Here is a 27907-nt window from a genome sequence, read left to right as displayed (position 1 = left end):
TATATTACTAGTTAAATAGCACTAAACTGGCTAACAGTCAAAACACCTACTGTGACTTTCTAGGGGGACTTTCCAAAGAAGCTAAATAGTATTAGTGGCTAACAGAAGCACTGTGAAGTGTACTGTGTATGGAGGACCACAAGAGCCATGCGCATAGAAATAAAGATTTCTGTGCTTAAATAATGAATTGTAGAATAAATTATGCATTTGTAAATTTATTTTTGAATTCCAATTTAATAAACTGCATTTCAAAATCCATTTCCCTTTCCTATTCGCTCCGGGATTAGCTGCTGGATTAGCTGCTGGATTAGCTCTTCGATTAACAACTTCCTTGCGGCTATTCAAATTAGCCACACCGTGGGATGTAAGGGGCTCTCTGATTGGTTGGATAGACACATGCTTGGATTTTTCTAACTCATAGCTTTGCCCTGTTAAGAAGCGTGTGTGCTTGTACACAAAAATTACAAATAGAGCAGGGCGATATGACCAAAAATATTTATCACGATATACATTTGAAAATTTGCGATAACGATATAACTGACGATATAATTGACACTAGACAAAATACTTTACAACTCCACAACTTTATTAGAGCAAAAAACCCCATCAATGTATTTTCACTTAAACAAGCAGCTGTTTTTTTATGTGCATTAAAGTTATATAAAAATGTAACAGTGCAAATTCCTTGTTGACAGTTTAACCAAAAGGCATTTCCAGTGGAAATTGGCCGACATATCTTCAGCATAACCATGTATAATATCCACAAAACTTAAAAAGAGGTTATACACACACAATACGATAATATTATGTTGAAGCACAGTACGTATCACTCCGCGAGGCGCCTGCCTAATATAGCCGTAATGCACCACTTCCTGCCATAAAGGACATCTACAGGAAGCGGTGTCTGAAAAGGGCTGGGAAAATCATCAAAGACCCCAGTCACCCATCACATGGACTCTTCACCCTCCTGCCCTCTGGGAGGCGCTACAGGAGCCTCCGGACTAAGACCACCAGGTACCGGAACAGCTTATTCCCCACAGCTGTCAGACTCCTGAACTCTGCCTCCTGACATCTGACCCACATTAAACTCATGGACTAAACATACACACACCCACAACCACCTACACACACACACACAATGGACAACTGTACCCTCAAACACACAATAATAACATGGACTGAACCACCACTCACAACCACTAGCACTTTATATAGCCTCTGTAGAAATTATCCACATATCTCACTTATCTTTAGTGCACTACTGTATAGTTCTGTGTAAATAATCATTCTGTACATACGATAATTTTTAATCCTACAACTGTTTATAACTTGCATAGTTCACATTTCTGTATAACTGCATATCTCAGATTTCTGTATAGCTTTTTTTATTTCATATTTATATCCTGTTCATAGCCTGCACATAGCTTGTACTCACTACAGCCTGTACGTACTTATAGTTATAGAATATTCATAACATACTTCATACCGTGTACATTATAACATACCATAATAGACCCATTTCTGTAATATGCTTACATATCTATATTATTGCTAATATATATTGTAATATATCTATATCATGGCTAAAGCACTTCTGGATGGATGCAAACTGCATTTCGTTGCCATGTACCTGTGACATGTGCAATGACAATAAAGTTGAATTCTATTCTATTCTATTCTATTCTAAACACAACCAGAATTCATACATAAGGCACACGGGATTATAAGGGGCACTGTCGATTTTCAGAAAAATCAAAGGATTGATTTTAAGTGTGCCGTATTTTCCAAACAACATGGTAATAACGACGCCCCACTAGCATGCTCTACCAAAAATAATGCTTTGCTGTGTGTCTGACGGACGAAAGCTAAACCAGTTCCACACCACTGAAGTTGCAGCATTTTTACAAACCAATTCTGGTTCATCTGTTTCATTTAACGATCCACTTTCGCTCTTCTCATTCTGCGTCGCCGCCATGTGCGTATGTAAACATAGGCACTGCGCATGCGCGTTTTACCCATATTCTATCGGGATATTTCATTTTCCTATCGTTGCCCAAAATTACACCGGTATTACCGTGAACGGTATGATATAGCCCAGCCCTATTTACAAATGCATAATTTATTCTACAGTTCATTATTTAAGCACAGAAATCTTTATTTCGATGTGCGTGGCTCTTGTGGTCCTCCATAACTGGGAGGGTCCATGTATAAATTGTGCACACTTCAGGCTTCCAGTTCTAATCATATAAGGCAACAATTACTGTAAGACAACATTAAGAATCAAATAACTTTTTTGGCAGGGAAATTATCATGGCACACAGTCATTTGTGAAATGCATGTTGAGTAATTCTTGGTAACCAGGCACCAAAACGGTCTGTGGACAGCTCTGAGAGGCTGCTGCTGCTTTCAAGACCAATAAAGATGGAATGTAGGTTGAATAAAATAAACCACAGATGCTCCAGCTGTGTCTGTTTTTTACAACTAGTTTTTTTTTCTAGTTGTTTGGCTGTTATTTCTGGACTTTCAGCATGGCTGGGGCTCAAACACCTCATTCACACTCAGCCACAGGGGATCAGGTGAAGTAAAGATAATATGTTACTCAAGGCTAACAGATATTTTGCTCCACAAAGTTTGGAAAAATAAATCCCAAAGCTACACTTTACAGCTTTATATTCTTGACAAACAAAACCTGTTTACCGGATTCTACAACTTCCTGAGAAAAGCTAAGTAGTCTTACTGCATCCATAGGAGTTAATAAGATGAGAAGCCGCAAGGTGCTGCTAATCAAATGCTCTTAATTAATTAAAATTCAATTCAATTTATCCAAAATTAAACTGTGCAATGCTCAGAGAAACTGTAAAACAAAAAAAAAAAAAAAAAAAAAAAAAAAAACTTGAGACCCACAGCTTGGAGTCTATAGACCTCAGTTAACATGTTAGAAACAATTTAAAAAAGACTGAATGAGTATGGTTTGTTTGGATGTGTTGCCAAGTAACAGCCTGGTGTTAGTGGTAGCAGTTCAATTCAATTTTTTTTATGGCATCAAATCAAATGCCTCACGGTGTTTTATACTGTAAGAAAGCTGTCTATAATACAGAAAACCTGAACAATCAAACAACCGTATGAGCAAGGGTTTGGTGACAGTGTGAAGGAATAACGCCTTTGTAACAGGAAGAAACCTCTGGCACTCAGGGAGAGGCTGATCTGCAGTTGGGGGTGAAGAGGAGAGACAGGACCAAACCCTCCTGTCTCCCCCTCCCCTAGGCCCAGGCTGCATGGGAAGTCCCCAGCAGCCTAGGCCTAGTTCTGTTAACTAAGGGAGGGTTCAGGATCACCTCATCCAGCCCTAACTATATACTTTATCAAAGAGGAAAGTTTTAAGCCTAATTTTAAAAGTAAAGACAGTGCCTGCCTGATGTGTCATTTGGCTTCATGGATAGATAAGCTGTAAGATGGGTTTCATCTGCATAGCAATAACAATTTTAAAAAAGGCTTTCTGATGATACTGCCTAAAGGAAGCATATATAATGTAAATAGAATTGGTCCAAGCAGAGAACCTTGTGGAACTGCATAATTCACCGGTGTGTGAAGAAGACTCCCCATTTACATGTTCAAACTGGAGTCTGTTAGATTTATATGATTCAAACCACTGCAGTGCAGTAGAATCTCTGTAGTAAAACTCTGAGGTTTGGGTCCACTCTCAGAGGCCCTATGAAGATCTTTTGTGACCTTCACCAGTGCTATTTCTGTATTGTAATGAATTCTGAATCCTAACTGGAACTTTTCAAATGAACCATTTCTCTGCAGTTGATCAATTAGCAGTTATAAATCTTTTTGAATGAAGTTTTTAAATAAAAGAAAGGTCAGAGATTGGCTAATAATTATCTAAGACAGCTGGGTCAAGTGACAACTTTTAAATATTTGTTTAAATACTTCCAACTTAAAGGCCATGGGCCCATTAATAGAGACAGACTTATCATATAAGACTGATGCATTAACCGATGGTGGAAATTCCTTGAGCAGAAATAAAGTTTAATAGACATGATTTGGAGTTAGTAAATATTGAACTCAGAAAGATCAGTTGAGGAGTCTCAATAAACATCTGTAATATTGAACGTTTCTGTGATATGTCTGTGGAATGGTTATGATTTTTTTTCTCTACCAGTTAAAATTTTGTTTGTGAAGAAAAGCACAAATTCATTACTTGTTAAAGTTAGAAACAATCAGGTCAGAGAGAACTTGGGGACGATGAAACACTGTGTTTTGCAGCCACAGTATCTAGGCACCTTACAGTCGACATTGAACTCCTTTGAATTCTAAAATATTCTAGAGTTAAATGGCTAAGAGCTAGTGATTAGGTCATACGACAGGACAATGATCCCAGCAAGTCTACAACAGATAAAAAAGACAAAAATCAAGGTGCTGCAATAGTCCAGTCAAAAACCTCAACCCCATTGAAATGTTGTGGTGGGACCTTAAGAGATCTCTGAGTGAATGAAGACCTGCAAACCATAACCTCCTAGGACCTGGCGTCCACATATGTGGACATCACATTTTGGGTTGTCTAGACCACAATACTAAATTTTACTCTACAAGGGCATGGTATCCTCTTCTCAGGAACTACATCAAAAAGTAATTTTGATGTAGTTCAAAATTACTTTGAAAAGATAATTCTTTTTTTTTTTTTTTTTTACATTAATCAGGTCCCAATCACCCAAATAGCAAAGAGAAATTAAAAATGCATGCCATGAAAGAGTTCAGGTCTTAGGAGGTTAATGAAGTCAAGCAACCTTGTAAAGAAGAGTGGGTCAAAATTCCTCCATAATGCTGTGGGAGTCACATAAAACACCACTACGTCAAGCTTCTAACAGTGATTCTGTAAGCTATAAAATTATGAGGTGTAGTTATTTTTTTACAGGAATGCATAGATTCCAGTGAATAATACTATAATACACATAAATGGTAAATATGGTAAATGGCCTGCATTTGTATAGCGCTTTACTCAGTCCCATTCACACACAGGTGATGGCAAGCTACATTGTAGCCACAGCTGCCCTGGGGTGCACTGACAATCAATAAAAACTAACAAACAAACAAAAATAAAAGCTGAAATAAAAAGAACCAGGCACGGATTTTATTTTAGTAATAAAATTTTAAGTTATCAAAAAAAGATTCCAGCTACTTTGAATACTGGATTACTTTACCAACTGTATAAGTTGTTCACTCATAGAGAGGGATTTACCTCGACGTAGGATGACCATATTTAGACTTCCAAAAAAGAGGACATTTGGCCCAGTCATGAACTTTAATAATACTGTTTGTTTAAAGAAAATGTTAACATATTCAAACAATGCCTTTTCTGTGCAGTTAATGAATGAGGATGGTTGGTCACCCTACCTCAACGTGAATAATAGATTTGAACTTTATTCCAAAGTGCAATAACTTTTCATTTCTTTTCATTGTTTCCTCTCCTCTTACATCACTGAATAGCATAGTGTTATAGCATACTTGTTTTTTTTTCTCTTGCTTTGTCCATTATGAAAAGTAACGATGAGGCAACACCATCTAATGCCCAGCTCTGACCTTAAAACTGGATTATAAGGTTAAGGCCAAGACTTTGAGACCAAATCAAACTTATGTTATATTTACTTGTAACCCTAAATTTAACAGCATTTAAAGACACAAGATTTTAATGGTGTAAAGGAGAAATAAAACTGCAGTTTAGCAGTTCACCAAGAAAGGGTGCCGAGTTGATCCAACAAGTTTAGTGTAAGTTATGAAGCTGCTGAGATATGATCTTTCTTCTTATTTGTGGTGTCACCATCCATAAACTTGTGTAAAAATCTAAATCTGTCTGGTAACTTTCATGAGACTTGGACTGTAGATTCGACCATGGCCTGCAATGACTTTGCCAAATTCTTCACTGAAAAAATCCAAAAAATTAGACAAGCAATTGGTACATCAACAGCAGATCCAGGATATGTACTGTGTCCACCAAAAAACTGTTTAAACACCATGAAACAGTTTCAACCTATTAACAGCAAAGACCTGGAGGACATCTTAGGTCAACTGAACTCCTCCTGCTGTTTAGACAAGTTTTTTCAAAAAGGTCTCAAAGACTTTAGAGTCAGACCTGTTACAGATCGTCAACTTTTCTTTATTATCAGGTGTGTTTCCAGAATCACTAAAAACTGCTGTAATCAAACCTATACTGAAAAAGGACAATCTTGACAAGACACAAATGAACAACTACAGGCCGATCTCAAATCTCCCGTTTTTAAGTAAGATCATTGAAAAAGCAGTTTCTCAACAGCTCAGTTACTTCTTAAAACAGAATAATTGCTACGATGCCTTCCAGTCAGGTTTTAGACAGAACCACAGCACTGAAACTGCTCTGACCAAAGTGTTTAATGACATATGTCTGAATACAGACAGTGGAAAAATGTCAGTCCTAGTTTTACTGGATCTCAGTGCAGCATTTGATACAGTTGACCACAACATATTACTCAAACGACTGGAGAACTGGGCAGGTCTTTCAGGAACTGTACTAAACTGGTTCAAAACATACGTAGAAAACAGGAAATACTTTGTATCAATAGGTAACTTCACATCTGAGCAGACAAGTATCACATGTGGAGTTCCCCAAGGTTCCATCTTGGGACCCCTTCTGTTTAACATCTACATGCTCCCACTGGCACAGATTATAAACAACAACAAAATAAACTATCACAGCTATGCAGATGACACACAAATATATATCACAATGTCACCAGGAGACCGAGGCCCTGTACAGGCTCTTGGTAAATGCATTGAGGAAATCAATGACTGGTTGTGCCACAATTTTCTCCAGCTAAACAAAAACAAAACTGAGGTAATAGTCTTTGGCGCCAAAGAAACACGATTACAGGTCACCAGAGAACTTCAATCTATACATCTAAAAACCACAAACCAGGCGAGAAATTTGGGTGTAGTGATGGATGCAGACCTAAACTTAGAAAAACACATTAAGACAATAACAAAGTCAGCTTACTATCACCTCAAGAATATATCAAGGATAAAAGATCTGATGTCTCAACAGGACCTGGAAAAACTAGTCCATGCATTCATCTTTAGTAGGCTTGATTACTGTAACAGCATCTTTACAGGTCTACCTAAAAAATCAGTCAGACAACTACAGCTCATTCAGAACTCTGCTGCTCGAGTCCTCACTAAGACCAAAAAAGTGGACCACATCAGTCCAGCTCTGAGGTCTTTACACTGGCTGCCTGTCCGTCAGAGGATAGACTTTAAAGTTCTGATGCTGATGCTATAAAGCTCTGAATGGTTTAGGACCAAAATACATCAATGACCTCCTGACCCAGTATGAACCATCCAGATCCCTCAGGTCATCTGGATCCGGTCTTTTATCAGTTCCCAGAGTCAGAACCAGACACGGAGAAGCTGCATTCAGCTTTTATGCTCCTTATATCTGGAACAAACTCCCAGAAAGCCTCAGATCAGCTGAAACACTCAGTTTATTTAAATCCAGGTTGAAGACTCACCTGTTCTCAGCTGCATTTGAATAAAGCACCAAATCCACACTTTAAGCTTAAATTTCAAAACTTACATTTAACTACTGATTTTATCTACTGTTCTGATTTTATCTGTTTTGATTTTATATACTGTTGTTTGTTTGTTTGTTAATTAGTTAGTTAGTTTATTTGCTTGTTTTAATCAATTTTAAATCATGCTTTTTATTTGTTCTTGTTTCTAATGTCTCTGTAAAGCACTTTGAATCGCCTTGTTGTTGAATTGTGCTATACAAATAAACTTGCCTTGCCTTGCCTTGTAGATCACTTGTTCCAATATTTGTGACTGTTTTAAAGCTTTTAGTAAATTTTAATTAATTAGGTTGACGTGACAAGTTGATATGGCTGACCCTCAGAACCTCTCACAATAGTGACTAAAGAATTTCTGTGCCCAAATTACAAACTGAGACAGCAAGTATAATTAGGGGCTTTATTTACAAATATATATAAAATGTTTAATTGAAGCACTGCGAGAAACATGAGAGACAGGAATGGAGGACAGGTACAGTAACAATGAGGTGACCCAGTTTACCACCATTTTGTACTATCTGGCGGAGAACAGCTGTCACAGTTGCAGGTGTGCAAGGCAAGTACAAGATGAGTGGTTTCACCCAAAGATGGAGACAAAGGCTACCCACAATCCACCTGGAGAGGAAAAATACAGAGAAACACCCCAGCCTGCTCAGACTTTCTCTTCTTCCTATTTACTGAATATCGTCCCAGCCTCAAAATTCATCTTTTGTGTATCCTGCTGTGCTCTTTTATCTTGTTTGTTGATATCAGTATCTGTTGTTTTACAGCTTTGATAGCTGGTTAACATTATTTTTTGTGTTCATGTCGGATATTTTTGAAAACAAAGTTATCTGCTTTAAAAAAATTACACATGGGTATGTGGACATGACCTTACTGAGAAACTTACATTATTGGCTAACAACTTGCCAATCGACAGTCATTAGCCAATGAGGATAACCTGAATATTCTTCTTTTCTAACTCTTAGAATGACAATAATTGAGAAAATAGACAAAATATTTTAAAACAAGTAACTAAGACTATAAACTCATCATCATGGGCCTTTCTACAGAACTGCAACTCTTTTTAACAACACAGGTTACAGACTTGTGTTTTCAGATCTGGCAGCTGTGTCAGATTTTACGCTGTCTATGATTGTGACATCACTCTAGCATACTGGTTATCATGTCTGAACAAACTTGTTGTAGGTAGCAGTGCTGTCATCATTAAAGCAAATGTGTGACAGACGAAAGAATATTCTGAAATTCATGACCATTTTTCATAGATTCAAACAGTGAGCTGAAATCATTTGAGGTGAAACATCTCTTCAGTTTGAAACAAATGCAAAATAGAGGTGTCTTCACAAAGGATTTTATGATAATGCTAGGCACTCAAAGCCTAAAATTACCATAAAAATGTTGGGCAGAAATATAGGAACAACTGGTTGGTTATCACAAAGCCAAGCAGAAAAAACATTTAACTGATGAAAAGTTTTCTTGTGAAAAGCTAAATCACTTTACAGTTGGTTAGAAAAAGTTCAGAAATAGAAATGTCTTTACATACAGTGGGGCAAAAAAGTATTTAGTCAGCCACCGATTGTGCAAGTTCCCCCACCTAAAATGATGACAGAGGTCAGTAATTTGCACCAGAGGTACACTTCAACTGTGAGAGACAGAATGTGAAAAAAAAATCCATGAATCCACATGGTAGGATTTGTAAAGAATTTATTCGTAAATCAGGGTGGAAAATAAGTATTTGGTCAATAACAAAAATACAACTCAATACTTTGTAACATAACCTTTGTTGGCAATAACAGAGGTCAAACGTTTACTATAGGTCTTTACCAGGTTTGCACACACAGTAGCTGGTATTTTGGCCCATTCCTCCATGCAGATCTTCTCGAGAGCAGTGATGTTTTGGGGCTGTCGCCGAGCAACACGGACTTTCAACTCCCGCCACAGATTTTCTATGGGGTTGAGGTCTGGAGACTGGCTAGGCCACTCCAGGACTTTCAAATGCTTCTTACGGAGCCACTCCTTTGTTGCCCGGGCGGTGTGTTTTGGATCATTGTCATGTTGGAAGACCCAGCCTCGTTTCATCTTCAAAGTTCTCACTGATGGAAGGAGGTTTTGGCTCAAAATCTCACGATACATGGCCCCATTCATTCTGTCCTTAACACGGATCAGTCGTCCTGTCCCCTTGGCAGAAAAACAGCCCCATAGCATGATGTTTCCACCCCCATGCTTCACAGTAGGTATGGTGTTCTTGGGATGCAACTCAGTATTCTTCGTCCTCCAAACACGACGAGTTGAGTTTATACCAAAAAGTTCTACTTTGGTTTCATCTGACCACAGGACATTCTCCCAATCCTCTGCTGTATCATCCATGTGCTCTCTGGCAAACTTCAGACGGGCCTGGACATGCACTGGCTTCAGCAGCGGAACACGTCTGGCACTGCGGGATTTGATTCCCTGCCGTTGTAGTGTGTTACTGATGGTGACCTTTGTTACTTTGGTCCCGGCTCTCTGCAGGTCATTCACCAGGTCCCCCCGTGTGGTTCTGGGATCAAAGCTCACCGTTCTCATGATCATTTTGACCCCACGGGATGAGATCTTGCGTGGAGCCCCAGATCAAGGGAGATTATCAGTGGTCTTGTATGTCTTCCATTTTCTGATGATTGCTCCCACAGTTGATTTTTTCACACCAAGCTGCTTGCCTATTGTAGATTCACTCTTCCCAGTCTGGTGCAGGTCTACAATACTTTTCCTGGTGTCCTTCGAAAGCTCTTTGGTCTTGGCCATGGCGGAGTTTGGAGTCTGACTGTTTGAGGCTGTGGACAGGTGTCTTTTATACAGATGATGAGTTCAAACAGGTGCCATTCATACAGGTAACGTGTGGGGGGCAGAAAAGCTTCTTACAGAAGACGTTACAGGTCTGTGAGAGCCAGAGATTTTCCTTGTTTGAGGTGACCAAATACTTATTTTCCACCCTAATTTACGAATAAATTCTTTACAAATCCTACCATGTGAATTCATGGATTTTTTTTTCACATTCTGTCTCTCACAGTTGAAGTGTACCTCTGGTGCAAATTACTGACCTCTGTCATGATTTTAAGTGGGGGAACTTGCACAATCGGTGGCTGACTAAATACTTTTTTGCCCCACTGTATAAACTCACAGTGATACATGCTGATTTAAGTTTCTGCTGGTGGGTGCTTGATTCATACCCCCACTCCCACCGCCGCCCACTGGACAAATCCAATCATGTCCACAAGCCAACAGATATTATCGAACACGAATAGCTTACTGATGAAACACCACGTAATGTGGAAGTACTAACAAATGCCAACAGATTATTTAGTAAAAAGGCCAACATAAATAATTTCAAGTGTGAAGAGCAACACAAATCTGTTATCACCAACCCTGATGTGAGATGCTGCTACAGGCCTTATGAACAGAGAAAAGAAGTTACAATGACATAGTTACATAGACAAAGATAACATACAGGCCCGCACAGTAGATTTAGTCAATCAACACAAAGCGCCACACAGCTAAATAAGCTATTAAAGTTTTTGCTGTTAATCTACTCCTTTTGTGGGAAAGTGTCTCTCCCCACAGCTGTGCACTTGAATTCATCTACTCCTGTAGATACTTCCTTACCACTAGGTTCTGATTTCGAGAATCATCCTTGTGACAGTTTGTTGAAGCACATGATTCAGTATTGCTCACCCCATTGGGGACTTTAGATATTTTCTCAGTCACCACATGGCAGTAAATGATCTTTTTTTAACTGAGGATGTTACAGGGACAGTCAGGGCAAGTCCAGATCTCTGGCAGCAGAGTTCTCAAATGCGCTTTCAGATCATCTTTGAGAAAGTCCGCTCGATTTTGAAAGGTAGCTTTGCAAATTCTTTTTTTATTTTGCTGAACCTGAACACATATCATATGATTCTGTTCATATGCATTTCAAATTTTTTCAATTGATCTTTCCAGTCGCAAAATCTTCTACATCTCTACCATGTCCAATGCATTTAAATGCAGACGGTCTAAATCTGCAGCTCAGGAATCGGTCAGTACATTGCTTTGAAATCTGGCAGGTGGCAAACCTGTCTTCTGGTCTGTGTGGAACCTTTAGTCTTGGCATAATTGGGCTCTCCAAATTCAGGTCATGTGCTGAATGTGTTGGTCAGATAGGTAAACCAGGAATTCTAGTAGCATGCTATAGTTGGAAGCAATGGCTTCTAACTATGCTGCTGTCAATTACATTGGGCACAAAGGTCTGAGAGAGGATGTGTCTTTGCATTGAAATTTGTGGAAGCAGGAGAGTTGCTTTGGTGAATTTGTGATGAGCGTCATCATATCACATATAACCAGTGTTGGTCATGTTACTTGAAAAAAGTAATCAATAACTAATTACTGATTACTTATTTTCAAAAGTAATTAGTTACTTTTTAAAAACATGATTTACAACCTGAATAGGTAATAAAGCAATAGATCTTTCAGCCCAATTCTACTTTTTCTGCACAATTCATCATATAAAATGTAATCAAATGGAAAAGTCTCTTTTTAAAATTTGTTTTATTAGTTTTAATCTTTTAACTTTATGCATCAAGCAAACATTAAATTATATGCAACATTCTCTGACTGGAAGAAATTTGTTTAACATTTAAACCTATTTTCTGCACAATTCCAGCACATAAAATAAAATAGGTGGTGCTGCAGCGGTCAGTGGAAGAATCCACGAGTTTCTCTGTGAATTTCCCATTCCGTGGCAGCGTACTGTTGGTGCTTTTGCGGAAGTTTAGGGAGGTTTTTTGTTGTAAAAAGAAGTTTTCTTCCCACGCACTGTACAGTGGACACTAATGTTTTTGTCGCTTTTTATGGAATCAAACTCAAAGTAAGGTCAGTACTTCCACGCTTTAAACGCTGCACAGTCATATGCTCTCCCGCACTCGATATATTATCCATTGTTAATCTGCACACAGCTGTTGCCACGAATGTCGCACTCGCTTACGTCATTGTCATGAGACACTCTCGCAAAAAAATCACGGTTTTAGTAACGCAGTAATGCAGCGTGCTTACGGGAAAGTAACAGTAATCGAATGACCTTTTTTGCAATAGTAATCCCTTACTTTACTCGTTACTTGAAAAAAGTAATCGGATTAGAGTAATGCGTTACTTGTAACGCGTTACTGCCCATCTCTGCATATAACTGACATGAAGTTGCGACGGGTGAAAATATTCTCAGCAACATCATGCTCAACTAAAATCATAATATTAATTAATGCATATAGTGTGCTCTAGACTCCAGCTGCTACATACTCTTCTGGCTCAGTCACAAAATGTAAGTAAACAGGTATTGTATCTGTTCTTTGATATATCAGCTGTCTGATCCAGAATCAAAAAGAAAACCTCAGCAGACTTTATTTCTTAGCTTAGCATTCTCAGCACATCATGGGCCTTCATTTCAGTCATCTTGTCGATGATATCATGAGATAGCCACTTACTCTCCTCATAAACCAGCCACGATTGGAACTCTGGTATATCTTTAGCATCCAAGTTTAAAAACTGCATCGGATTGGAGTCTGCATCTGTTTTCCCTCCATTCATCAAACCCATTTGATGTGATCTGAATTGTTCAAGTGCTTTAGCCCAGCTCGAAAAACCATGTTTAACAAAAGCTTTCAGAGACTCTTTATCATGTGTTGATGATAGAAGTGAGGACTCACAAAAACAATAGAGACACTTTGTGTATTGTGGAATTGTAGGCCATCCAGGAAAATGTAATTTTATAGTTAGCATTATAAGTTGTTGCCTGTGCTTACTGACAACTTTATATTGACACAAATATAAAGTAGCGACCTGAAAATTGAGCTAACTGAACTAAAAATCTGCCAAAAGCTTCAGGTCCTTAAACTTCCACTGCAAATCAAGGCAGGCTGCAGATCAAGTCAGTGCTCATAGACTTCACAGCATTAAAAACATGTTTTAAACTTGGTGCAAAATATGGTTTTGCACTCTTCGGATAGTTTTCTCCTTTCAAGCATTTTGTTTTTAAATTCAGCTGAATACTACGCTTTGGTAATGGCACTTTGATAGACAGATGTCCAGGCAATTGATTCTGTCTGCTAGGCCTCACCTAGGCTAATTAAAGTCTCAGAGCTGGAGCCTTTTGGCATGTTTGTGCTCTTAGTGCCTTTTCAATAATTTTTAATAGGATTATCGGGCAAATAGTATTGCTTACTGTGCCTCATTTAATCATTCACACAGGCACTTTTTTCTATGTCTAATTGCTTTCTTTATAACATTCACACTCCAATGAATGAATTGAGGTGTATCCTGCTCAAGGACACTTTAGCATGGAGACTGGTGCAGCCAGGGAATGAACTACCAGCTTTCTAGTTACAACTGTAGCCTGCCCCACTGTGTAAAGTGACTTTGGAGTGACGTCTTTTATAAGTCATTTTTGGACGTGCAGTCCACGGAAGGGTTTGTTTTGTAACACCGGGCGACGTCTTTTTTTCAATGTCTATGAAATGTCTAATGTTGAGGTCTGTAGGACCTCCGTGTACAAGCTCTTTATAGTCCAAATATGGTTGTTGTGTATGTCTTTCAATGTCAAACTTTGACTTATTTTAGACGTTGTTTTTATTATGCTCCCATAGACTCTGTAGTGCCATGTTTCCACAGGGAGCATATGGTTTTTGTATAAAAACACTTATGTGTGGAGGAATCAGCAGACATCTCCAAGATGGCACATGCTCTTGACTCTACAGTGTCATGGTGGATATGGAGCAGACGTGTCCCACAGGCAGTTTGCAAAATGTGTGCATCAACAAAGACTGTCGAGCAGATAGTCCAGTTCATACACACACACTTGCACAAACTTCTCATACGCAACTTGTCTCAGTCCTGCTACCAATCACAACCACATTCACTTTTTCTTACATAGCTCTTCACAATAAAGTAGGATACTTGTAAAAAATTTAACTTCTTAAGCACATTGCACTAATTTAAAAAGGAATTCCAAATTTTTCTAAATACTTTAACCATTAATATTTTATATTTTAACATGGATTTCAATGTTTTTAATATTCATTATAATAAATGACAGTTTTAATCTGGATTGGACAAATAATTTGATTAGTTGAAATGGAAAAAACAGTTTAAGAAAAACAGGAAAATGTAACATAACAACAAAAACCCCACATGCACTGAATAAATCAGTAGGCTAACACATAATACATCGTGTTTGTTTATAAATAATCTGTAATCATATTTATCATGTTGATATTACCAATGTTGATATTTGTAATTAAAAAATATTACATTTATTAATCATGTAAATTTCCTGCACCTCTCATAGACGTCCATTACCCAGTCCAAAGGTCAAATGTTGAATGTCATATTGGCGTCCAAGTTGGATCATTTTTGGACGTCCAAATTGTGGCCCTAATTTGGGCATCGTTTAGATTTCCAGAATTGGTGATGGACCAGTGGACCCAATATAGACATGATCTGCACGCCTATCTGACATCCTGTTTAGTGGGGCTCTACCTGCTGAATCACAGCAACCCCATGAATTAATAGACCAGACTGTTTAGTGGTTTACATTTGCCTCATTGGTCCTATATTATTGGGCACAGTGGTGCAGTGTGTGCTATGGCAGTTCTCAGCAAAAATGGTCTAAGTTCAAATGCAGGTCTGCAGGGATCGCTCTTAGTGGAGTTCGTGGCGGTGAGATGTAAGGATTTTCAGTAATTGGTCTCTGTTTGTTAGAAGATACTGATACTTATTTAGAGGAGTGCTTAAATAATGGATAGCAGTGACAGCCTTTTAATTTTTTTAAACAAATTTAGAGAGGACATTTAGGATAGCTTATTTTACATTTCTAATCAATAAAAAAATATTTTCAGCATTCAGTCTTCAACAAGTAAAACGATGCCTCTGTTCTTTACATCTTCTCAACCTTTCACTTTTCAGCCAAATCTCATTGTTGTTCAGAGGTCTGGCAAAATCGCCTTTTTAACTTCAATTTGATTGATCTTTTTCCTGGGTAGGATAAGAGGAGGAGGAGAATCCCATGAAGGGTAAAGGGTGAAATGTATATATTTTAGTGTGTTTTCCAGAGGTCCACTGGAGTGGAATGAGACAATTGCAAGCATGCCACATGGCTATTTTTTGTTTTTAAAAAGTACTTAACACAGCAATTTGAGGGCTATATATATATATATATATATATATATATATATATATATATATATATATATATATTTTTTTTTTTTTTTTTTAATTCCCCACTTGCCCCTGTGGGAGGTCAATCCTTCAAGCTCAGGTCCTCTACCAGAGGCCTTGGAGTCAGCTGAATGGTAAGAATGGTAAGAAGGGGGCCGAGGACTGGTGAGTATAAGCACCACAGTCCAGGATGAGACAAGGAACATTCAAGAATACATTGGGAAGATGGCCCCAACGACCGAGTGCTCAGTGAATACCTCAGGCAGCAGACGAGGAACCATCATGGAAGGACAGGCCCCTGATAGAGAAGGTGGCTGATATCCAGAAATCCCACCAGTGGCTGGACAAAGCTGGACTGAAATACAGCACGGAAGCACTAATCATGGCAGCACAGGAACAAGCACTAAGCACAAGATCCATTGAGGCTGGGGTCTATCACACCAGGCAAGACCCCAGGTGCAGGCTGTGTAAAGATACTCCAGAGACAATCCAGCACATAACAGCAGGGTGCAAGATGCTAGCAGGCAAGACATACATGGAACGCCATAACCAAGTGGCTGGCATAGTGTACAGGAACATCTGTGCCGAGTATAACCTTGATGTCCCGGGGTCAAAATGGGAGATGTCCCCAAGGGTGATGGAGAATGACCGAGCTAAGATCCTGTGGGACTTCCAGATACAGACGGACAAAATGGTGGTGGCTAACCAACCGGACATAGTGGTGGTAGACAAACAGAAGAAGACGGCCGTAGTGATCGATGTAGCGGTTCCGAATGACAGCAACATCAGGAAGAAGGAACACGAGAACCTCGAGAAATACCAAGGGCTCAGAGAAGAGCTCGAGAAGATGTGGAGCGTGAAGGTGACTGTGGTCCCAGTGGTAATCGGAGCACTAGGTGCAGTGACTCCCAAGCTAGGCGAGTGGCTCCAGCAAATCCCGGGAACAACATCGGAGATCTCTGTCCAGAAGAGCGCAGTCCTGGGAACAGCTAAGATACTGCACAGGACCCTCAAGCTCCCAGGTGTCTGGTAGAGGACCTGAGCTTGAAGGATAAACCGCCCGTAGGGGCGTGCTGGGTGTTTTATATATATATATATATATATAACTAGATATATATTTTATATATACATTTTTATTATCACAATTGAAATATTCACAAATGAATGTACATATGTATTAGAAGTTCAAAATTTTAAGATCACACAGTACTTGTAATTTCTGCATACAACCTGTCAAAATCCAGAATCCAAATCCAAAATTCCAGGCTGTGGTGGCAGCAGAGGATTTTCTGATGGGTTTGTTCTTAACCCAGTGGTTCTCAGACGGCTTCAGGCACACCCCCACTTCATAATCTCAAAACAATCCATGTCCCACATCTATCTATCTATCTATCTATCTATCTATCTATCTATCTATCTATCTATCTATCTATCTATCTATCTATACAATATATATATATTAGGGGTGCAACAATACTCACAAAATTTTTAATTTATTTTATCAACTTTTCTTCTGATGATGGTGTCTGTGTTGACAGCTCAATGGATCTGCGTTTGACTTATCCGCCTAGGCTGCACTGTCGAGCGCAGATCCACTGAGCGCAGCGCAAGCTAGCGAGACAGAAGCTAAGCTCGTTGCAACATGGCAAATTGAATCTCCCCCACCCTAATTCAGATCTGGCGTTTGGAACTATTTTGGTTTTCATGTGAAGTATGTCCCTGAAGGTAAGCGCGTCATGGACAAAAGTAAAACAGTATGTCGGATATGCCCCGCAATGCTCAATTACTTTAGTGGGAACTAGTACTTTAGCTTGTTAATGTGTTGACGCCGTCCAGCCCCACGCACGGGGCAATCCGCGGTAGCTCATTAACGGAGATTTGCCGTGTTGTGGCGTTAACGTCATTTCAACGAGATTAACACTGACAGCACTAGTGGGAACACAATGAATATGACTGCACATTTACTCCGACATCATCCTAGTGCAAAGACAAGTGGAAGCAGACAAAAGCAACAAGCACGCATGCTGCAAACTTTACCCGGGTCATTTAGACAGCTGTTAGCACATGATTCTCCTTATGGGGACCTGATATGTTTAATATGTTGCTGAGAATATAGCCCAGAAGAAGCGTATTGTATAGCTTTTATTTTGGAAAGAACCATTCCTCTGTAATAAACTCTCTTTTCCAAAGATGAGTGATTTCTCGATCAGATAATTTATTTTTTTATTAGTTTGTTGTTTCAGCAACATTAAATTTAAAAACTGTACTGTTGAGTTAAAATATATATTTAAAAAGGCATGAACATTTTTGGGTATCGTTGCACCCCTAATATATATATATATATGTGTGTATGTGTGTGTGTGTGTGTGTGTGTGTGTGTGTGTGTTTTTTATTTTAAATAAAAATAAAAAATTGCTCCTGGTTCATACATTACAGTGTAAATATCTGTGAATGTTAAATAGCAAGCATTTAGATTTGGGAAAAGGTCCTTGGGTGAATGAGGCATGTTCTTTGCTGCAGTAGGTTTGCTCACTTCATTTTGAACTCAGTATTTTAAACAGTTTGCATTTGTTTAAGTATTAGTTCTAGTTTTCTTAATTATTATTGATAAATGGAGGGTATTTTTCAGGGGAAATATTTAGGAAAGTCTTAATAGGTATTATAATAAAAACACAACACATAGTGAAGACAGCTGACTCACACAGACATCCCAAATCTTGTTTATTTTTGTTTATCTTTTAATAAAACTAATAAAGACTAAAACTCTATATTTCTATGTTAATGTAATTATTACTTAAAGTATACAAATTAGTTCTCAATTTTTCAAATGTTATTGCTGTTTAGCATCACAAATTTAAGTTAGGAGGAACTATGAGCAAGTTGTCTGATATATTAATAAGTAGATGTTTTAAAACACATTACCCATTATTAACACTGGTTTTATGATCCAGAAATATTCATATTGCCTTAAGAATTTTAGATTTCTTGTGGAATTAATTTGAACTATGCTCCATTTAACTTGCCTTTTACCCCTGAATTTACACAAGGACACTGGAGATTTCAGTGAGTTTCGCTATCAGCACATAGATTAATAATGAAAGGGTGGTTCATTATTGTTCAAAAGCTCACTATGTTACACTGGTCCTTTGTGAATAGGCGTGAAAGCTTAGAAACCCAGCTCAGGAACCCTCTTTCTGTGTACAGTGGAGTATGGGAAGCGCCTGCACACTGGGGAGAGCCTTTATGCTAAAAATTCTGCAGCATTCCTGAAATGATCAAAGAACTAAAAACAGAAAAAGTATGCAAATAAGGCCGGCACAAACTTTGTTTCATTTGATTTTTGTCAGTTTTCTTATGCCATATTTTCATCTACAGGATCTCATCTCGAAAGTGTCAAGCCCTTGACAGTTTACTTCCCTTCTTTCGTGCATTTGCACCGTGCAGTGCAGGCCTGCAGCAAAATGTTTCCTCCTCCTCATCCTGCCACTACAGGCCGGATTCCAGCCAACCCCACTTGGTTTTATTTGTATCATTTGGATTTTATGCTGTCCGCAACAGCTCGAACAATCGATTATTGCTGTTCATGGTTGTGTACACACACCTGAAGCACAGTATTGGATAGATGGCTGTTTACTCCTGGAAGACTTTATGGATACTATCACCTGCACTTCACTCTACCAGCTGCATTTTCACCTGATTTCTGCCTGACCGTTTCATATCAACCTTAATGTGTACCTCAGGAAAACTGCTAGTGGTACTGCCAGTACTCATACAGGACAAATTTCAGATAGTTAAATTTAACTAAAGTAAGAAGATACTAAAAACTAGCAAGCATTTATTAATGATGAACTTTATTTACACTTTATTTAAAATTCTTTCTTCCAAATTGCAGTATTTTAAGGGGTAACAATATACTTAATTTACAGCTTAGAACATAATGTCCAAAAGGAAAGCACCGACTGACATAGAAAGAATAGCAAATATTTATCTTTCCACAAACCCACACATCCTGGATATTCCCATTAGTAAAGGATTCCTGCTTGAGGAGGGGTATTTTATGTTACATCTGCAAGGGTACTAATTAAAATCCATACCCCTAATGAGTTTTTAGCACCCCTATTGGTTAACATGATTACCTAAGATAAGAGCAGTAAATTGAGCTCCTTTTAATTAAGTCTAAGATTTACATTCACTTTTACTGGAAAGGTTTTACGTTGACTTTCCTTCTGTGGCCAAGCACACCCACCAAATGGTCACACTCAAGTGCTCTGTGATTATAAACTCAGCTTCCTGATTTGCATTTGGGGTGTTATATTTAGACAAAATAGTTGGATGGATGAAATGTCACTAATATGTCATGTATTTCCTTGGAACAGTGGAAAATATTTTTCAGGACTGTGCATGGTCGCTTCATTTTTTTACCCACAGTAAACTTGAAATAGTGAAGGATTTTCTCTTGCTTTTGTCAAAGTCTGGTTTAGTCCACCACTGTGACTCTAGAGTGAAATATCTTAACTACTTTTGAATGTATTACGCACAGGTGTGTATGGTCCAGAAGGTAAATCTAAGTGACTTTGACATTTCCTTGGGTGCCATTCATTGGGCTGACATTTCAAATTCAGAGTGAAATAACTCAACAAGTACTGGATGGATACTGTGAAATGTTCTTCAAGTATTCTAATCCTCCAGAGCTGTACATGCAGATAGAGGCCTGTGGGCCATATGTGGCTAAAATATTTGGACCATGGCACACTGAAATTGTATATTTTCGTTTACACACACAAAAAACCCCAAAATAATTTTTCCCCCACAGATATTCTTTATAAAGATATGTAGCTGTATGGAAATCCCAATACACTTTAGCTTGATTACCTGAAATACTAAAATATATATAATACATATATATTAACATGTTGCTGTACCTAATATTGTATCTGCAATAATTATATCTGAATTCATTAAAATAAATGTCTCTCTCTCTCAGAAGCTCATTAGGAAAAATATTATTGATCATTTTGAGAATAAAGTCAAAGATTCAACATTAAAGTCAAAATTCTATTTTACCAAATGGCTTGTGTAGATGAGTTAGTGAAATTGTACTTCAGAATCTATTTTAGTTACAAGGAAATTATGTTTCTTTTAGCACATAAACACAGTAAGTACAGTAATAGTGAGTACAGTACTAAGTATAAGGATGTTGAAAAGATTGTGTAGAAAACTACATCTGGTCAGAAGGAAAAACACATAAACTTAAGAGTTGGCTGGCAGTGGACAAATGCAAGGATACTGATGGTTTCACCCTCGTGCAATAAAGAGGATGGATATTGTATCACCATACATAATAGGACAGCTGATCAATTTGATTCACTGTCTCATCTCCACAAGAAATTTTGTAGAGGGTTTAGGAGTCGTGGCAGTTGTTTCACAATCGTAATCTGCACATTTCGACTGTATTCTCAAAATACTATTCTGAGTTTAATCTCAACATTTTCACTTTAATCTCAAAACGGACAACATTTTTTTCTTAATGTGGCCCTAATACTCTGTTGTAAGATCCAGTCACAGTCACATGTTCACCGGATTTTATTACAAGCAAAAACAGTGAGTTCACTGGCAACTAAGTACTAAGCTGAGAGTCTTGTGTGTTCTTGACGAAATGTCCTCTTATCCATTATCACCCACCTTTAAACAGGATGCTGGACTGCAAGTCTTCTCTGAGAACATTTTTTTTAAATTTTGCTTAAACTGTTTTGTTTGGTTTAGGCAAACAAACATCCTAAAGAAGGTGAATCCAGAACCTGTTAGCTGCAATGTCTTTGCATTATCACTATAATCATAGGGCAATACAGTCAAGGATCTAGGAGAGCTGCGTCATTTCCTATTAAGAGCCAACTTTTACAGCCAGTTTCTGATTATTGGCTAAAGTTGGTTGCACTTCTGGGAAAACAGGTGAATGGAGCTGGAATAATTATTTACTTCTGCCTCAAGGCAAAGGGCAACATTTTATTATAGTTCCTAAACTAATTAAAGAATTGATTAAGATGTCCTAACTGTAATAAGCAACAACACTTTTTCTTACACTAATGTGCAAGAAATGTTAGCATCGTCCCTGATCGATCAGTTAAGAGTCATGGATAGGACACATACCATCATGCACTCACTTCCAAATGATGATAAGATAGTGAAAGTAAAACGGAAACTTCACAGTGTTTATAAAAAAAAACAGCAGCTAACGCCTATCAAGAGGCTTCTGCTACAGTTTTGCTACAGTAGCTCCCTTCATAGCTGAACTAGTGGTTTGCAGTGCTGTAATGTTCTAATCAAGGTATTTTACTTTACTTAGCTCCCCATCCACTCAAAACTCAATTCCAGACAGTGGATGTTGTCAGTTCTCGATTATATTAACATTTCTCTGATTTTTCACAACTGTGCCTGAGTGAAGTTTCACTGAGCTGCTAGCACCGCTGTTCCACTGTATTTCCCATCTGTCACTTTGTAGCTTGGTTAAACACATGGCGGTCTGTTCAGCCATGTTTATTCTGGATAAACCCCATCTTTGTGCAACTACATATTTTCCCAGGGAAGGCATTTCTGACAGCAGGTGATTACAGTACCAACTGTAAAAGCTTTCATGAAATGGACATTTGGCTAGAGGGGGCAATAAAAACAGATATTTTTATGAAAAATATTGTGGATTATTATTTGAATCATTGGGAATGCCAGGGAAAAAAAGCCTCTGTTTCTGTGTGATTAAATAGCAATGCAAAAAGTATTAAATTGTACAGCAGCACAGACAGCGACAGCCTGGTGCTGCAACTCTGGCCCTGGTGGTGTCACTGCCTTGGCCCCTTTGTCTAGGCTGCAGGGTAATTGCTTTTTGTGCTGAGGTTATTCATATTTGTGATTGGATCATCCGACCTAGAGCAAGGGAAGCCACATTTGTGGCAAGGTTGGGTTGTTTTAGTGCTTTGCCTCAGAGCAGATTGTTTCAGCGAGGCTGTGTACCTGCCAGCCAAGAGAGTCGATGATACTGCCATATTCTGTATTCTGTCTACCCCACTGTGAAGAAAACAGAGTGCATTTTATTAAAACTCATTTCCCATCAGAGCCACCTTTCCCCCAGTCTATTTATTGCTGCCTATGAAGCCTATTAATTTTTTTTCCCTTTGACCCTTTTGGCTTTTAAAAACACAGCTGAGGCCTCTGTGTCTGTTCTAATGGGATTTTTCAAATGATTTATTCGCCTGTGATTCCTCTCAGCTCATGTTTTAATTGGTTTCCCAAAAAAAAACAAGAATATCTCACATTCTGTCATCATGAACTATGTGACACCGAGATGAACAGATAACATTAGTTTTCTTGAATTTTAATCAGCAGTCTGTTTTCTAAACATTCCATATTGCTTAACAATGAAAATTCTCCGAAGCATATTTTTATCACCTCAGTCAAATTAAGTGCCTCAATGTATCGTGGAATTTTAAAATAAAAATATAAAATCGCTGATCTTTATTTTTTGTCAGCTAAGTAAATAGCTTGTTGGTGCATTACAGAGATTACAGTAAAAGTATCCCAGCAGTCTGCTGCCATAGAACAAGTGTGTGCTTTCTGAATGCTGACACTGATCACTGACTGATATCTAACTTCACCCTGGCATATATTTGTCTGACATTTTGCTCTGGGTCTTTAATAGATCCTGCATTTAGCTTCTTTTGATTTTCTCCTCACCCTGGGGTCGCAAATTATCAGATTGTCTTGCTGGCATTTGGTGTGGTCAGAGCAGCTGATACCTGACCTTTCTACAAAACTGGTCCCTCCTGGCTTTCAACTGTTCCTTAGCCTCAGTACACTAGCAGCTTGAGGAAATGAACTCTTAAATATTCCACACCTAGTTGACAGTGGCCAGATTTTATGAGACTTATAAAACACAAATGGATGAGAAATTGATTGTCTCATTTGAGTGTGGAAGCAAATGGTGTATGGAAAGTACACCTGGATACACAAGAGGTGTCAGTGTCAGTGAACTGTTGATTGGGAGAGCTTTTTGATGGTGTGCTTTGGGAGGCCCTGCAGACAGCATGTTTACCAGTTAAAGGTATTCATGATTGGCTCAGCTGTTGATTCAGAGCTGGACTCCATTTGTTACTGCATCAGTCATTTGGACACAAATGTTTACACATCAGTACCTCCTGCCAACCATGTACACATGGTGAGGGGGAAATTCCCATAATGCAAACAGGTTTGCTTTTCATGATCGTTGCTAGCCATGACTAACATGACTATCATAGAGATTCAGGAAAATGCACACTAAATCCTATTCCCAGTCTTAATGTCGTGAATCTATTTTTGAATCAGTGTTTGTGTTGGCACAGGTGGTTCGGGCATCTGACAAGGATGCCTCCTGGGTGAGGTGTTCTGGGCATGTCCCACCGGGAGGAGGCCCTGGGGCAGACCCAGGACTAGCTGCAGAGATTATATCTCTCGGTCGGCCTGGGAACACCTTGGTGTTTCCTCGGACAAGCTGGAGGAGGTAGCCAGAGAGAGGGAGGTCTGGGCTTCTCTGCTTAGGCTGCTGCCCCCACCAACCGGCCCCAGAGAAGTGGAAGAAAATGGATGGATGGATAGATGTTTTGAGAAAACAGCAGAAAGCTTCAAGAAATGTTTCAATCAATTCTGGAAAAAAATGTTATTACAGAAAGCTCTTCAGATACGGTTTCACTTTACCACAGGTCATATCAAAGGTTTGTCTGATTTCAAATAGGAGGAGAAACAAAATATTGTTCAGCTGTGAGGTGTATCTACTTGTAGAGTTCTCACAGGACCAGGGTGAATCATCTGGCTGGCCAACATCAAATGTTTCTTATCATGTTGTTTTGAACTGGATTCAGCTTTTGAGATAAACACCTTTCTCTTTGAGTACTATTGGAAATATGGTTTATGTCTCTAGTGACCAATTCAAATAGCTTAGCTGACATGTCACCTTTGCAGTCCGATCAGGAGGTTCATTTGTATTTACTTTAATTTTAACTTGGGGAAGCTTACTTGAAATGATAATAAATACACATGAACCCTCTGAATTAACTGCAACTAATGTATTAATACTTACTCTTAAGTTGTGTTTTGCAGAAATGCGCACACTAATCACTGAACACCAGGGAATAGACTGTAAAGATATGGACATATGTCGTTTCGAGGTCTGAGACATGAAGCCAATGTGGAAATTCCTTAAAATCTCTTTTTTTTTGAGGCATGAGGCTGATCAGAAAGGAAAAGGAAGACCTTTTACAACCCATTACTTTTGACACAGGAAAATAATTTTGGCTGAAGAAAAGTGTCTCTTTTTGATTACAGCTTAAAACCTTTGGCTTAGACTTACTGGCTATGCTAGCTTCTCAGGCTTTTGCAGAGAGAGTTTTCAGTGTCACAGGTGACCTCACTAGAGGTCAGAGCAACGGTCACTTTAGCACACCAGTCAAATATTATACATTTGTTTTTAAAGCAAACAATTATTGCAAAATCTATGATACTCCTGTAAGAAACTGGTTAAAGGGAGCAGATCACAAATAAATTATTAGTCATGATAGTCCAAATCTTTGCAATATCCTGTAAGTGAAAAAGACTGGCTTTGCTTATTCTCCATGCACAAGAAATCATGTGTGTGACTGGCACACACACTGAAATGTCTGTAGTACAGATGTGTCCAGAAGCAAATTTTGGCTACTTCTTTATTCACAAGGGGGTTGTGCCATTTGTTAAATTTGGCAGATTTTACACCAGATGCCCTTCCTGACACAATCCCAAAAGAATATGTATCTCCTCCCACACTGCTTTTCTATAAAATTTGAATAAAATTCCAAAATTTCTCAAATAGCCAAAGTACATGGTGTCACAAGCTGGGACACAGTCACTGACAAAGAAGGGACTAAAAACAGATTGTGCTGCTAATCAAAAGGTAAAATGACAAACATGGGATATGTGAGGAGTCAGAATTAAAAATCGTGACATGGATGCATGAATGTTGGCAGCACCATGAAGGGAGAAACAAACCAAAACCTGGAGGTGTCATTCCTAGGAGAGAGAGATGTAGAGAGGTGTAACAACCACTGAACCTCTGCAGGAGGAAACCCTGCAAAGTATCCAAAAAGGGTAAACATCAACCCACATGTAATATTGCCTTGAAATAGATATCATGAAAACTCTTGCTATAGGTACCAAACATGTACAATATGGCACTTCAACTTTGTTCAGATGTGGTCACTTCCATATCTGACGGAAAGTAAAATGGCAAACAAGCAAAAAAAAAAAGGCAGTCAAAATGCTAATGTTGAGGCTTGTTGGTTGTTTATCTTTTATATACAGTCTATGGGCATGACTGCCATATCAAATCCAGGTGTGATACCATTACAGGCTCATAGAAGGGGTATATGTTGGTGAGACAGTTGACTTTGCAAAGCCCTCAAGAAAATATGTCAAGAATGCAAAATATGGAGAGAGAGGGAGTGGATGAAAAGTTTGTAATCTGTTCACCAGTTGGAGATCACAGCAGCATTTAGTTATATTCTGATTCTCATTTTTACATATCTGGATGGTACCTGAAACACAATATGGTTGAGCCATGAGACCAGCCTTCTTCATTTGTTTTTAAAGCAAACAGTTATTGCAAAATCGCGACCGTGGCTCAGGGGGTTGGGAATCGCATCTGTAACCGGAAGGTTGCCGGTTCGATCCCTGGACTCTCTGTCCTGGTCGTTGTGTCCTTGGGCAAGACACTTTACCCCACTGGTGTTGGCCAGAGGGGTCGATGGCGCGATATGGCAGCCTCGCTTCTGTCAGTCTGCCCCAGGGCAGCTGTGGCTACAACTGTAGCTTGCCTCCACCAGTGTATGAATGTGAGAGTGAATGAATAGTGGTATTGTAAAGCGCTTTGGGTGCCTAGAAAAGCGCTATTGTCATGCGCCGTGGTGCGCGGGCATGAAAGGATCCAGGCGCAGACTCCGAGCTAACAAAAAGACACTTTATTAAAACAACGAAAGGCGACCCGGGGAAAGTAGAGAGCAAAACAGAAACTAAAAATCCGGGGAAACAATGACACGAGGAAGCCGGGATCGGGACGGCGGGGGGGATAGAACGGAACCGTGGGAGCTCGGGAGGGAAGTGTGGCAGTCCGTGGGGGCAGGAAGTCCGTGGAATGGCGAGTGGGCCAGGTGAGCGCCGCGAGATCCAGTTGAGCCGGAGGACAGGCAGGTAGCAGACGCCGAGTAGAAATCACTGTGGGGATGACTACGGACTGGCGTGGAGCATCCGTCAGCGCCGGATTAAGTGGATCTCCGTGTAATCACCGGGATGGAGAGCAGGTGTGCTAGTGATGGCCCAGCCCGGGGGTGTGGCTACCCGAGCATCACGCATTCCACAGACCATGACAGTGCCCCCCCCTCAAGGGTCGCCCCCAGGCGACCGACCGGACTGCGGCCTGCGGAGAGAAGCGCGGAAATCAGCGATGAGGGACGGGTCCAGAACGAAGGAACGCGGAACCCAGAGGCGGTCCTCGGGACCGTATCCCACCCAGTCCACCAGGAACTGCCACCCACGCCCACGCTGGCGCTCAGCCACGATGCGCCGGACCGCATAGGCCGGGTGACCGGCGACAAGCTGGGCGGGAGGAGGGGGCTCGGACGGAGGGCACAACGGGCTGCGGCGGACGGGTTTGACCTGGGAAACGTGGAACGTGGGATGTATGCGCCAGGAAGTAGGGAGCTTGAGCCGAACTGCCGCCGGGTTAACAACCGCATCAACTTCATACGGGCCAATGAAGCGGGGGGCCAGCTTCCGGGAGGACACACGCAGCGGAATGTTTTTGGCGGCCAGCCAGACCTTCTGCCCCGGCTGATAGTCGGGGGCGGGGGTGCGACGGCGGTTGGCATGGCGTGTGTGCTGTTCCTTCGTCCGCAGGAGAGCTTGGCGGGCCCTGAGCCAGACCCGCTGGCAGCGCCGGAGATGGTGCCGAGCGGAGGGGACTGCGAGACCGAGTTCGTCTTCAGGGAAAAGAGGAGGCTGATAACCGAGGGATGCCTCGAACGGGGACAAACCTGTGGCAGACG

The sequence above is a fragment of the Aulonocara sp. 'chitande type north' Nkhata Bay genome, linkage group LG12, assembly GCF_057382095.1.
Source record: "Aulonocara sp. 'chitande type north' Nkhata Bay isolate Kocher_YH1m ecotype deep benthic linkage group LG12, A_spYH_male_GT1.1, whole genome shotgun sequence".
NCBI classification, from domain to species: Eukaryota; Metazoa; Chordata; class Actinopteri; order Cichliformes; family Cichlidae; genus Aulonocara; species Aulonocara sp. 'chitande type north' Nkhata Bay.
Note: the sequence above shows the minus strand (reverse complement) of the source record.